At 49.0% G+C, this 11,650-nt stretch overlaps 1 long non-coding RNA gene across 1 annotated transcript; it reads left to right on the forward strand.

Annotated features, from left to right (window-relative positions):
* The first annotated feature begins 218 nt into the window (after positions 1–218).
* LOC123362867 lies at positions 219–11,415 on the forward strand. The gene is made up of 4 exons (XR_006576613.1): positions 219–345; positions 1,228–1,373; positions 8,350–8,543; positions 10,689–11,415. It is a non-coding gene; the product is annotated as an uncharacterized LOC123362867 (long non-coding RNA).
* The last annotated feature ends 235 nt before the right edge of the window (positions 11,416–11,650 follow it).

An 11,650-nucleotide genomic window follows, 5' to 3' on the forward strand; every position in this document is an offset into this window, starting at 1 on the left:
CACACTTTCTTTGCTACAGCCTAATCTGCAAAGATTCCACAAAGTTTACACATACACTCTACTTGCGAGTAATGGAAGTGTGCAGGGACAGGCAGGGGTCAGCAGGAGAAGTATTAGGAAGCCTTAGGCTACACGGTTTGCCTTCAGTTACATTGAAAAGCCACTGGTGGCAGCTTACTGCCCCCTGGGAGCTTTAAGGAGATGCCAAGAAAATACAGCTGTTGCCTAATCATAAGTGGGAGTGATTACAGCCTCAGTCTGCAGCATACACCTCCTGGAGCTTGCATGCTGAGGAACCACTGATGAGCAAGCTTACCTGAAACAGATAAACAGCAGTGCTATGAGGTACAGATGTCTGGGTGAGGAGGGACAGCAGGCCCTGTAATGGAAAAGAGAGCTCTGCCTCTGCTGCCCATCTCTTGCACAGCAGCTCACTGGCCTCTCCTAAATCCTTTCCCATAATTCCACTATTTGCCCTGCTGCCTAAGACCCCTTCCTCTGCAAAACATCCTACCCAATTTGCAGCTGTCCTCCCCAGCCAACCCCCACCAGCCCAGCCACAATGGAATCCCCCAAGCCTCCTTGCCAGTCCTTTCCCACTCCCATTCCCCCAACCTATACACCATGGTCACTACCCCAGTCCAGCAGTCCCATGCTTACCCCAAACCCCTCAACTCTTCCCTCCAGGATTCATCATCCCCTTTATATCTTCAGCTCCTCCTTTGGAGAACAAACCCAACTCCTTGTTACCTTCTGCTCCCCCTTCTCACTGTAGCCACTTTATGTTTCTGATTTTATACTCAGGCTGTAAACTCTTCTGGGCAGAGCCCTTCCTCCGCTCTCACCTCCCTCGAATTGTAGCCCATGCCAGTTTCTCAGGAGACCCCTTATTGCCCATCTTCATCCTCACTGAAGTCCCCTGAGGTCTCCTCCACATCCCAGTCTGCCTATTTCCTGCCTCTCCAGTCATTTTTTTCCTTCTCTCCTCTCCAGTGAATGTTTCCTCATGTCTTTGATCAGTACTGGCAATCAGTGGCAGGAGCTTGCAAACAGTGAAGGTTTCTTCCCTTTTCCTCCTCAGTTTCACCCTCTGGGGAAAGGGCAGAAATGCTTGGCAGAGGTCAGCAAGAAGAAAGAGATGAATAAATGTCCAGTTGCCCCTCCTCCAGATGTTGGAAAGAGGGTAGCATGGCAAGAGAAAAAAAATCTTTCTTCCCTTCCATTTAGATTATGGGTGATCAGAAATAAAAACTAAAAAAGAAGTGGCCCATCGCCATTGCAAGCCAAAACTGTGCATTAGTCAACTCTGACGGCACCATCTGCCTCAGTGGCCTGGAATCTGGAAGATCCTTCATTCTGACCAACTTGCAAAGGTATTTCCACTAATTGGCCACAAGGGGGTGCTTTCAGTTCATCACATGCTTCAGGCAGAAGCCTTTACTTCTTGCTTCAGGGAAGGAAAGACAGTCAATTATTGTACCATTTTCACTCATGCTGAGATTTCCCTAAGTAATGATGACCATTTGTACTTTTCCATATGATGATCAACACTGCACTGCTGTTGGGATTTCAAAGGTCAATGCACCACGGCTAGTAGTCTGCCACTCCATTTTATGAAGAGGATTTTAAAATGCATTAAAAGTCCAATTCACTGTTGACCTGCACTTCATGCAGTCATTTACACCAGTGCAAAATCGGTGCAGACTGGGAGTAAAACCCTATTCTAATCCGGTTGCATGCACACCTACTTTGCACAGGTATATCTAACTACCCCACGTTCAGGGCGCTGATGAGTAGGGGCCCATAAAGCTTAAAGTATGGGGGAGGTATTTTTGCAAGTTTTGTATTTGAAACCTTTTGTATTTTTTAGTCATTACTGGGGCTTGTTTCTAAAGCACTGGGGCTCAGCCTTAGCATAACAACAACACAGCTCATAGCACAATGTGATCTTATAAGAGTGTTGCCTGGAAATTCCTATGAAAAGTTCTTTGGCCCAGATCCTCAAGGGTATTTGGGCTCCTAGCTTCAATGGAAGTTAGGCGCTTCAATACCTTTGAAGATATGGGCCTTTGCCTTTCTATATGTTTGTAAGTGCTGAGCACATTTTGGGCACTATTCCAATATATATATACACAAAATTCCATTCTATTTAGGTTCTTATATCACACCCATGAGCAGTATCTGACATCTAAGTAATTCCATCATAAATCTCTCCACTTTATTGCACAAATACTTGATGATTGATTGACAGGTCGGAGGAAGAAGAATGTGATTTTTATTAATATAACATCAGAAAAGTCTGCAGGGACTGGCCCTATTTGCCTGCTTCATTCCTGGAAGCAGAATGTTTACGTATACAAGTATCCTTGTTCCAATATGGCTAAATCCCAAATTCTGAAAAAAGCACACAACCTGAATGTGTGAGCCACTTAGGAAACACATGCATTTGGCACTGAAGAAGGCAATCCTCAGCTCCAGTCTGCCATAGTGGACACTCTGTGGTTACTACTGCATAGTGTGGACAGGCTCATCCCCTTTCTTCCCCACCCCTCCTTCTGTGCTCCCGTGGATTGCTCTGCCAGAGAGATTGGCTTTGTGCCATTCAGGCAGCTGCCATGTTCAGTGATGTGACCTCTCTAGATTCAGGTCCATAGCTAGGGTTGCCAACTTTACTTTCTGAAAACTGGACCTCCCCTGCTCCACCTCTTCCCCCAGGCCCCACCCCCTGTTCCACCTATTCCCTTTAGGCCCTGCCCCCACTCACTCCTCCCCCTTTCCCCATCACTTGCTCCTCTCCCCCTCCTTCCTCCTCACTGGATCCTCTCCACCTCCTTTTCCCCTCCCTCCAGCTGGGCTCCCTCTGCTCCAGGGCTGGGACAGGAGATGCAGCCTGACATGAAGCCTGCTGCCTGCCCACCCACAAGATGCAGGTAGGAGGTGGCCCCAGCTGAGCAGGGGCTGGTGCAGGTTGATGACCCGGTGCCTTTCCCCACCAGTGGTAAAAAATGGTTACCTACCTTTTTGTAACTGTTGTTCTTCGACATGTGTTGTTCACGTCCATTACACCGTAAGTGTGCGCGCACCGCATGCACAGACATTGGAAACTTTTTCCCTTAGTGGCTCCCGTCGGGCCGGCAGGGGAGCCCCCACCAGAGCGGCGCCTCACGCTGGTACATATATACCCCTGCTGACCCGACCCTCCCTCAGTTCCTTCATGTCGGTGACTCCGACAGAGGGGAAGGAGGGTGGGAAGTGTAATGGATGTGAACAACACATCTCGAAGAACAACAGTTACGAAAAGGTAGGTAACCGTTTTTTCTTCTTCGAGTGATTGTTCACGTCCATTACACATTAGGTGACTCACAGGCTTACCATAGTAGGCGTCATGGAACAATTGACTGAAGCACAGCCCTGCCGACCGCCGCGTCCTCTCTGGCCTGTTGATGGACCGCATAGTGGGCTGTGAATGTGTGCACCGACGACCAGGTCCTGTCCTGCAAAATTATTTTAGGGAGGAATTTAGGGAGTGGCCTAAGTTGCACCTTGTCCTTATAAAAAACTGTATAAGGGGGCTCCAAAGTGAGGGCCCTCAGTTCTGACACCCTCCTTGCGGACGTAATGGCCACCAAAAACGTCACCTTCCAGGAGAGGGGAGTGAAAGAGCAAGAGGCTAGGGGCTCGAAAGGGGGTCCCATGGGTTTGGTCAGGACCAGGTTAAGGTTCCAGGGAGGGACCGGTGGGCAAGAGTAAGGAAACACCCTCTCCAGTCCCTTGAGGAACCAGGCTACCATGGGATTGGAAAACACCGAATGCCCAGACTCCCCCAGATGGAACGCTGAAATTGCAGCCGGATGCACTCTAATTGAGGAGGGGGCGAGTATGACTGGAGCAGAGGCCTGTAAAGGCTGTATGTGCTTTGGTTCAGACCAGCAGGAGAACCTCTTCCACTTAGCAAGGTATGTCGCCCTAGTGGAAGGCTTCCTACTACCGAGGAGAATTTGTCGCACCTGAAGGGAGCACTGACTCTCCATAGCGTTCAACCACAGAGTTTCCACATCATTAGATGTAGCGATAGCAGGTTCGGGTGGAGCAGGCGCCTGCGGTCCGGCGTGATGAGATCTCAGTGCAGGGGCAGGGCAATCAGGGCGGCCACTGACAGTTTCAGCAAAGTCGTAAACCAATGTTGGCGGGGCCAAGCCAATGCGATGAGAATCATCGCCGCTTTGTCCCTGTGAACCTTGAGGAGGACTCTGTGGATGAGCGGGAGCGGTGGAAAGGCATACTTCAGACTCCCGCTGCAAGGGATCGCGAAGGCATCTGCGATCGAGCCCGGACTGTGGTTTTGGAAAGAACAAAACTGCGGGCATTGACTGTTGTCTTTGGTCGCAAAGAAGTCCATTTGGGGAAATCCCCACTTCTGGAAGATCGAATGCAGGACATCCAATCTCATCGTCCATTCATGCATTTGGCACAACCTGCTGAGGTGGTCCGCCAGCTCATTTCGCTCCCCCCGGAAGGTATGACACTACAAGGTGCGCTGAGCGGGCTATACAAAAGGGCCTCTCAGCAGATGGGAGAGGAACGGGTTCTGCCCTGCTTGTTTATATAGAACATGGCGGTGATGTTGTCTGTCAGAACTGTCATGCTGTGCCCTTCTAAAGTAGTGTGAAAGGTCTGGCAGGCTAGGCAAACCACCCTGAGCTCCTTTACATTGATGTGGAGCAACATTTTGTCCCTGGACCACAAGCCCTGCGTCCGTAGGTCCCCCAAGAGTGCTCCCCAGCCAAGGTCTGATGCATCTGTTACCAGTGTCAGAGTGGGCTGCAGTGCGGTGAAGGGGATCCCTTTGCAAACTACCTGTTGATTGAGCCACCAGCGCAGGGAGTCCAATTCCTGGGCAGGGATTGTCACTACAAGGTCCAAGGGGTCTCTGCCGGGGCGATACAACTGAGCTAGCCACAATTGCAAAGTCCTGAGACGGTCCAAGATGCAGACGAGCGTGTTTGACGACGAGTGCACGCCGCCATATTTCCTAAAAGCTTCAGGCAGCATCTGGCCGTGGTTGTGGGGAACCTCAGCATTGAGTCTATGGCACGCTGGATGGCCAGGAACCTGGATTCCGGGAGGCTTGCTCGCCCCTGTACTGAGTCCAGGACTGCCCCAATGATCTCCAGCCTCTGTGCGGGTATCAGGGAGGACTTGGGCACATTGACTAGGAGACCTATCCTGTGGAATACGCCCAGTGCCATCGCCACGTGGGAGCAGACCTCCTCCTTGGACCGACCCGCGAGTAGCCAGTCGTCTAAGTACGGATACACCCGCATTTTTCTTTTGCGAAGAAAGGCTGCCACTACTGACATGCATTTCGTGAACACAGGTGGGGCCATCGCCAGGCCGAAAGGTAGGACTGTAAACTGGTAATGGTGCTGGTTTATGGTGAACCGCGGGAACCGCCGATGAGTGGGATGAATGGCGACATGAAAGTACGCATCTTTCATGTCGAGGGCAGCATACCAGTCCCCCGGATCCAGGGACGGGATAATAGAGCCAAGGAAGACCATGCAGAAGTGGACCTTGACTAAGAATTTGTTGAGACCCTCCTTTGCTTTGGGGATAAGGAAATAACAGGTGTAAAACCCCTTTCCCCTTAGGTCCCGAGGGACCTCTTCCACAGCCCCTGCCTCGAGGAGCGCCTGTACCTCCTGCATCAGGAGTTGCTCGTGAGAGGGGTCTCTGAAGAGGGAAGGGGAGGAGGAGAACTGAAGCGTGTATCCCACTTTCACCGTGTGTAGAACCCAATGGTCTGATGTTATATGGGACCACGCACAGCAGAAGCGGGACAAGCGGTTCAGGAATCATAGGGAAGGATCTGGTAACTGGTTCGGTGCACTGTCCTCGAGCACACCTTCAAAACCCTTGTTTGTTGCTGGGTTGCGGCTGGCCCCGGCCCTGGCCTTGACTAGGCGTGTTGTTCTGCCTATGCCTATTGTCTCTGCCTCTCCTACGGTGTGGCTCCTGTCTAGGGCGAGGTTGGTATTGCCTTTGTTGCGGCGGCTGGGGCTTGAAGGGTTTCCTCTGCGTCGCCAGGGTGCGCATCCCCAATGACTTAAGGGTTGCCCGGGAGTTTTTAAAGGCTATGCAGCCTGGCATCCGTTTGGTCCAAGAAGAGGCCAGACCCTTCGAATGGGAGGTCTTGAAGGGTATTTTGGACCCCTGGGCAGAGGAGAAAGGGGATGATGGATCCCAGATATACGGAGGTGTTCTTCGCAGAGAGAGTTCCTGCGCCATTCCAGGCTGGGCTCCAGGGTCTGTCTCCTGAGGAAAGGGGCAGTCCGACAGCCTGAGAGGTTTGAGAGACTTGTGCAACAGCTCAGGGAGACTCAGCAGAGGCATTGTGAGGCACAGTGGGCCCTACAGGAACAGTTGGGGCAGCTGGCAAGGGAACAGTGGGACCTGGTAAAACTCCTCAGACAGGAGTTTTGGAGGAACTGTGGAGAATGGTGTGAGAAGCTGAGCACCAGGGCCAGAAGGCCTGGGGCAGAGTTTAAGGCTTGTTAGGCCTGTGGGAGGCAGGGACAGGTAAGGGTGGATTGTCCCTACTGGGATGAGGGCAGGAAGCCTCACCCAGAAAGGGAGAAGGGACAAGCTCCTATGAGAGGCCACCTGGCAAGGGATGTCAGGAGGCGAAGAAGGTGTTGGGCCTGTGAGCGGAGGGAGTGCCCTGCCTCAAGGAGCATGCCCCAGGGCAGCTCAGGGAGGGCTGTCCCAGAGAAGGACTAACGGAAGAAGCCTGGGACCAGGGCAGCAAAGAGATGGGGAGCCTGCTTTGGCTGCCACGAATGGGGCCACATAAAGAGGAACTGCCCCCTTGGAAGAGGGCGAACTTAGGTGGAGGGGCCTGAGGACCCAAAGAGCTCCAGGACCAGCCAGGTAGATCTGCCCGAGAGCCACCCACAGGGGATGGCAGACAAAGAGATTGGGACAGAGTGGGCCCAGCAAGAGGCCGGGACCCAGGCTATTGTGGAGCAGGTCGCAGTAGGAACACAGACCCTGAAGGAGGAGGGCCCAGGGGACTCTGGCCTCCATGCGCAGCTGGAGGCTGCAGAGCAGGCCCGCCATGAGGCCGAAGCAAGCGCCATGGACCTTGCTAAAGAGTATGTGGCCGTCCTAGAGGAGGAGACCCGCTTGTGTAAGCAGCTGGAGGAGTCAGAAAAGAAACGAGTGGCTCTGGAGACGCATGGGCAACTGGTCTAGGCTAGGAGACCTCCCTACCCGCAGGGGTGGTGATCTTGGGGGGCGGGGTGTAGCAGGGCTGTCACCCTGCTCCGGCTCAGAAAAGTTAAAAGCCAGCCCTTGGAGAGGGCTGGGGCTCAGTGCCAATAAAAAAAGGCTGATTGGGAAGGCAGCCACAGCTGGGGCCACGCCCAATTAGGAGACAGCTGGCCCTATAAAAGAGCTGTGAGCGAGGCACTGGGAGAGTCTCTCTCTACCAGTGGAGAGAGAAGGACCTAGCTGCCTGGGGGCAGGGTACCAGAGATACAGCAGTGCTGGGGAAAGGCAAGAGGAGCTGGGGAACTCCATCCTGGCAACCCCCCAGGCTGCAGGCCTTGTGCAAGACCTAAAGAAGGTACTGGGGCTACAGAGGTGCAGTCTGGGGTTAGGCAGAGGCAGCTGGTCCAAACCTCCTTGCCAATGATGAGTGGCCATGACAGACTGTAGTTTGCCCCAGTGAGCAGGGGGCTAGATAATGACTGGCAGTAGCCACTGAAGCAAGGTGGGTGAGAGGGTTGGGAGTTCCCCTGGGAGGGAAGACCCAGAGCATGGTGGGGTACTGCTGGGACAGAACCCCGAGGTAAAGGGCACCAGGGTCTGGGAGGGACATGGGGGCCAGCAGCTGGTGAGACAGCGGCCACTGGGAGGTGCTCCAAGTGCTGGAGAGCTAGTTCCCAAGACACCAGCAAGAGGCACCGCACCGGTGAGTTTCACTTCGCTACATGGACCTCTACATAAAACTCAAAAATTGCTAAAAAAAAAAAACTCCCCTGAAATAAAATTAATTATGAATAGGGTCTCTGTTTTCCAGAGTTTATTATAGGGTAATTATTACAGTTTACTAGCAATGTTGTTATATTTGAAAGTGCAATCTGTGTTCAGGGGACTAGATTTTTCATGCCCTAGGCATGTACATATGATTACACATTTTTTAAGGGTCAATATATTTTGGGTCAGGTTTTGTTTTTATTTTCAATAGCTTATTGAGGAGTAGTGGGGAGGGTAAATAAAAATCCTAAAACTGCGTAGGTTGGGTTATGTTCAGGTATACAAAAATGACTGATTCGTTGCATGCAGAAACAATCCATAACACCTAATCAGATGATGGACCTGAACCAAACCGCCATATCGGAACAGTGCTGAATACAAAGCCAAATTCTGATCCAAATAATGAAGTGAGTCCCTAGCTCCACAGTGGTATGAACAAAATAATTGGATCCAAACACCCTTGAATATTGTGGTGGCTGACATCTAGATCCCAAAATGTTGTGGTATGTCTGAATATATTATGCTTCTATGTAGTTATTTAGTCCATAGTACATGGTAAAACAAACAGCAACAGGGAAAAAATGACTAACCAAATCCTTTTGGACTTGCAAAATTCATAAAAGTTGCATTATATTTATTTAGCACATTTAGAGAAGACCACATTTTTCTTCATTTCTGAACAGGAAGGGAACTTCCTTTTGCATATTTGGAAAAAAGACAACTATATGTCCACACATTTTGAACACCTGTCAGTTAATTGGCTCTTGTGGTGGCAGCTTCTCCATTGCCAATATTGAGGCTAGTTCCTGACGCCCTAGTTCCATTTTCACTTAGTTTTTCTTTATTGGACCCTTTGCCTGAGGAAGAACTGAATTAAGGGCTTCAGCCTTTGGCACTTTGGCAACAAAGTTCCTTCCAGCTAAGAGTTCAAGAATTATCAGATCCTGATATTGATCATAATCCTTATCCTAACCCCACATTATACATGACCTGATCCTGTGCCCACTAACGTCAATGGCAACAGTCCCAAGAATTTCAATGCCACAGCTCCATATTGATTTATTGGATGAAATCTACTATCTACTTTAAGTATTTATATGGCCCCCATCATCTGAGCACCTCGCAATCTCTAATGTATTTATCCTCATACCACTTCTGTAAGGTAGGGAAGTTCTATTATCCCCCTTTTACACATGGGGAACTGAGGCAGGCAGACTTGGGCCTAGAGGCTCAAAGATATTTAGGATCCTAAATTCAATTTATTTCAGTCAAAGTTAGGAGAGTAAATACCTTTGAAGATATGAGCCTAAATGACTTGTCCAAAGTCACACAGGAAGCCTGTGATAGAGAAGGGACTTGAACCCTTGTTCATTAAAGTCCTAGGCAAGGGCCTTAACCATCCTGCCTATCTAGAAAGTAAAGCCCCCACAGCTAGAACACCTGTACCCTCAATGTAATACAAATGCCAGTAATATTAATGAGATTTTAACCATAGTCCAAAATCCTGTTAACACTGATGTTGTTTTCTTAATGTAGATTTTGCACATAGAGCTTGATCCAATGACTTGATCCACTGACTTCAAAGACAGATGGATCAAGACCTTCCTGTATAGCTACCTTGTGGATGGCATGACTGTTCTGTTCTGTATTAATAATAAAATCTACCAAGTATAATTTACATGCTACTGAGATCAGTTTTTTAAAAAGTGACCTCTAATTTGGGTGCCTTCATTTTTCAGTGTCTGCCTTTAGACATCTAGGGTGAAAACCTGGCCCCATTGACACCACAAGCAAAACTCCCATTGACCTCAATAGGGCCATGATTTCACCCCAGAGGTGCCTTGCAATCAGAAAGGATTTGGGAATAAGACCCCTCCAGGAGTGTGATTCTCTCCGTTTGCACCTGGTATGATCATTTCCACTTGTGCAAACTGAGTGTAAAACTAATGTAAAATACTACCACTGAAGTGAGTACAGAATTCTGATTTGACTGCATTTTGCACAGATGTGAGTGACTAAATAAGGTACAAGGTGCTGAAGAACCAAGCCCTACAGCCCTGAACCTCAGTTCTCAGAATGGTCATTTTGCACCATTAAAACTGCCCTAAAATTCCCCATTAGGAATATTACATTATTCTGTAATATAGATTGCTCCCATGTGGTAATGGAATTCTCGTTTGGCAAATTAACAGTCAACAGTTATGAGACTCTTCTGTTAAATGAACATGTTGGCAGAAGATTCTGAAGAGTATATAGCACAATGGTCACTGAAGATAGCTGTCTTCTACTGACCTTCAAACTGGGAGACTTGAGTTTCAACAGGGACATTGGTCATTAAGGTGTGGTTGCATACAAGTTAATTTGCTATCTCCCATTAAGTAGGATACATTCCCACAGTGGTGCACCAAGGATTTAGCCACAGGACTCTTGTCTATGTTATAGGGAGACATGCTGTCTCCTGAGCCATGCTTTGGAATGTTACCCCATTTTGCTCAAGATGTTTATTTTCATCTCTGTTTATGTGCTAAGTTTAGTGACCATGGAGGGAGAAAGAACTTGAGCTTTAAAGAATCTTGAAGATGTGTACTACCAGCTGTCTATCTCTGACTGAGTGAGGATCTAATTGCTATACCTTTTGCCTATATTAGGTGACTTGTGTGGATGCCACAAATGAATGAACATATGGGGAAGGCCTAAAACATATGGCAGGATCAACGCTGTTTTCAGTATTAAATGTTTGTATTATATACACACTAGAAATGACTATCCTGTAGCTATACTGCAAAACTTCAGAAAGGAAATGAGAGAGAAGCCAGTGGTGTCTGTGGAGATAGAGAAACGGATGATGCACTCAGCTACAGTGAAGAGACCACTAAGTATCTACTGCTTGAGCAATTAGAACTTGCTGACCTGCATGCCTATACATCGCAAAGGCAGATGTTTGCTTGCCCAGTGACATGGATGGACTTACAGGGAGAGACAGGTAACAGTCTTCATGGCGGGCACAAGCTGCCAACACCACTAGGTCCCTCAGGCAAGGTCAATTGATTGCCAAGACCATCCAAGCTTGATTTTGAAAAATGGCAGCAAAGGTTTCCATTTATTTGGTTTAAGGGAGAGATGCTGGCAATGAAACTATGTATACAGGACTAAGAAATTAGGGCCTAATCCAAAATCCACTGAAGTCGCTAGAAGGTTTCTCATTGTCTTTCAGGCCTGATGCAAAGCCCATCCAAGGAGCATTCTTTTTGAACAGAGAGTGTGAATAACAACATTCTGTAGAGATGAGGTTTCAGTGTCACTGGACTGTTCACCCAACGCCTGTATTAAAATTGCTAATTGTGAGCCCTTCTCTGCTGCTTCAGAGAGCTACACACAGAGGAGCTGGCATCAGCTGGGGACAGCAAGATCTTAGGCTCAGGGGTCTAGTGTTCTCCTGTTCTGTATGCTGACTCACTGTTAGAGCAGGTGAACATTTCCCCAAGTTTCAGACTTGGACGATAAAGTGTCACCATCATGACAGTTTGTGACAATACTATCCAAATTTTCAACCAGCCCTACTTGTTCTACAATCTCAACTAAATCATTGTCTGTGCCTTGCTTTAGCCAG

Source organism: Mauremys mutica, chromosome 2 (genome assembly GCF_020497125.1).
Source record: "Mauremys mutica isolate MM-2020 ecotype Southern chromosome 2, ASM2049712v1, whole genome shotgun sequence".
NCBI classification, from domain to species: domain Eukaryota; kingdom Metazoa; phylum Chordata; order Testudines; family Geoemydidae; genus Mauremys; species Mauremys mutica.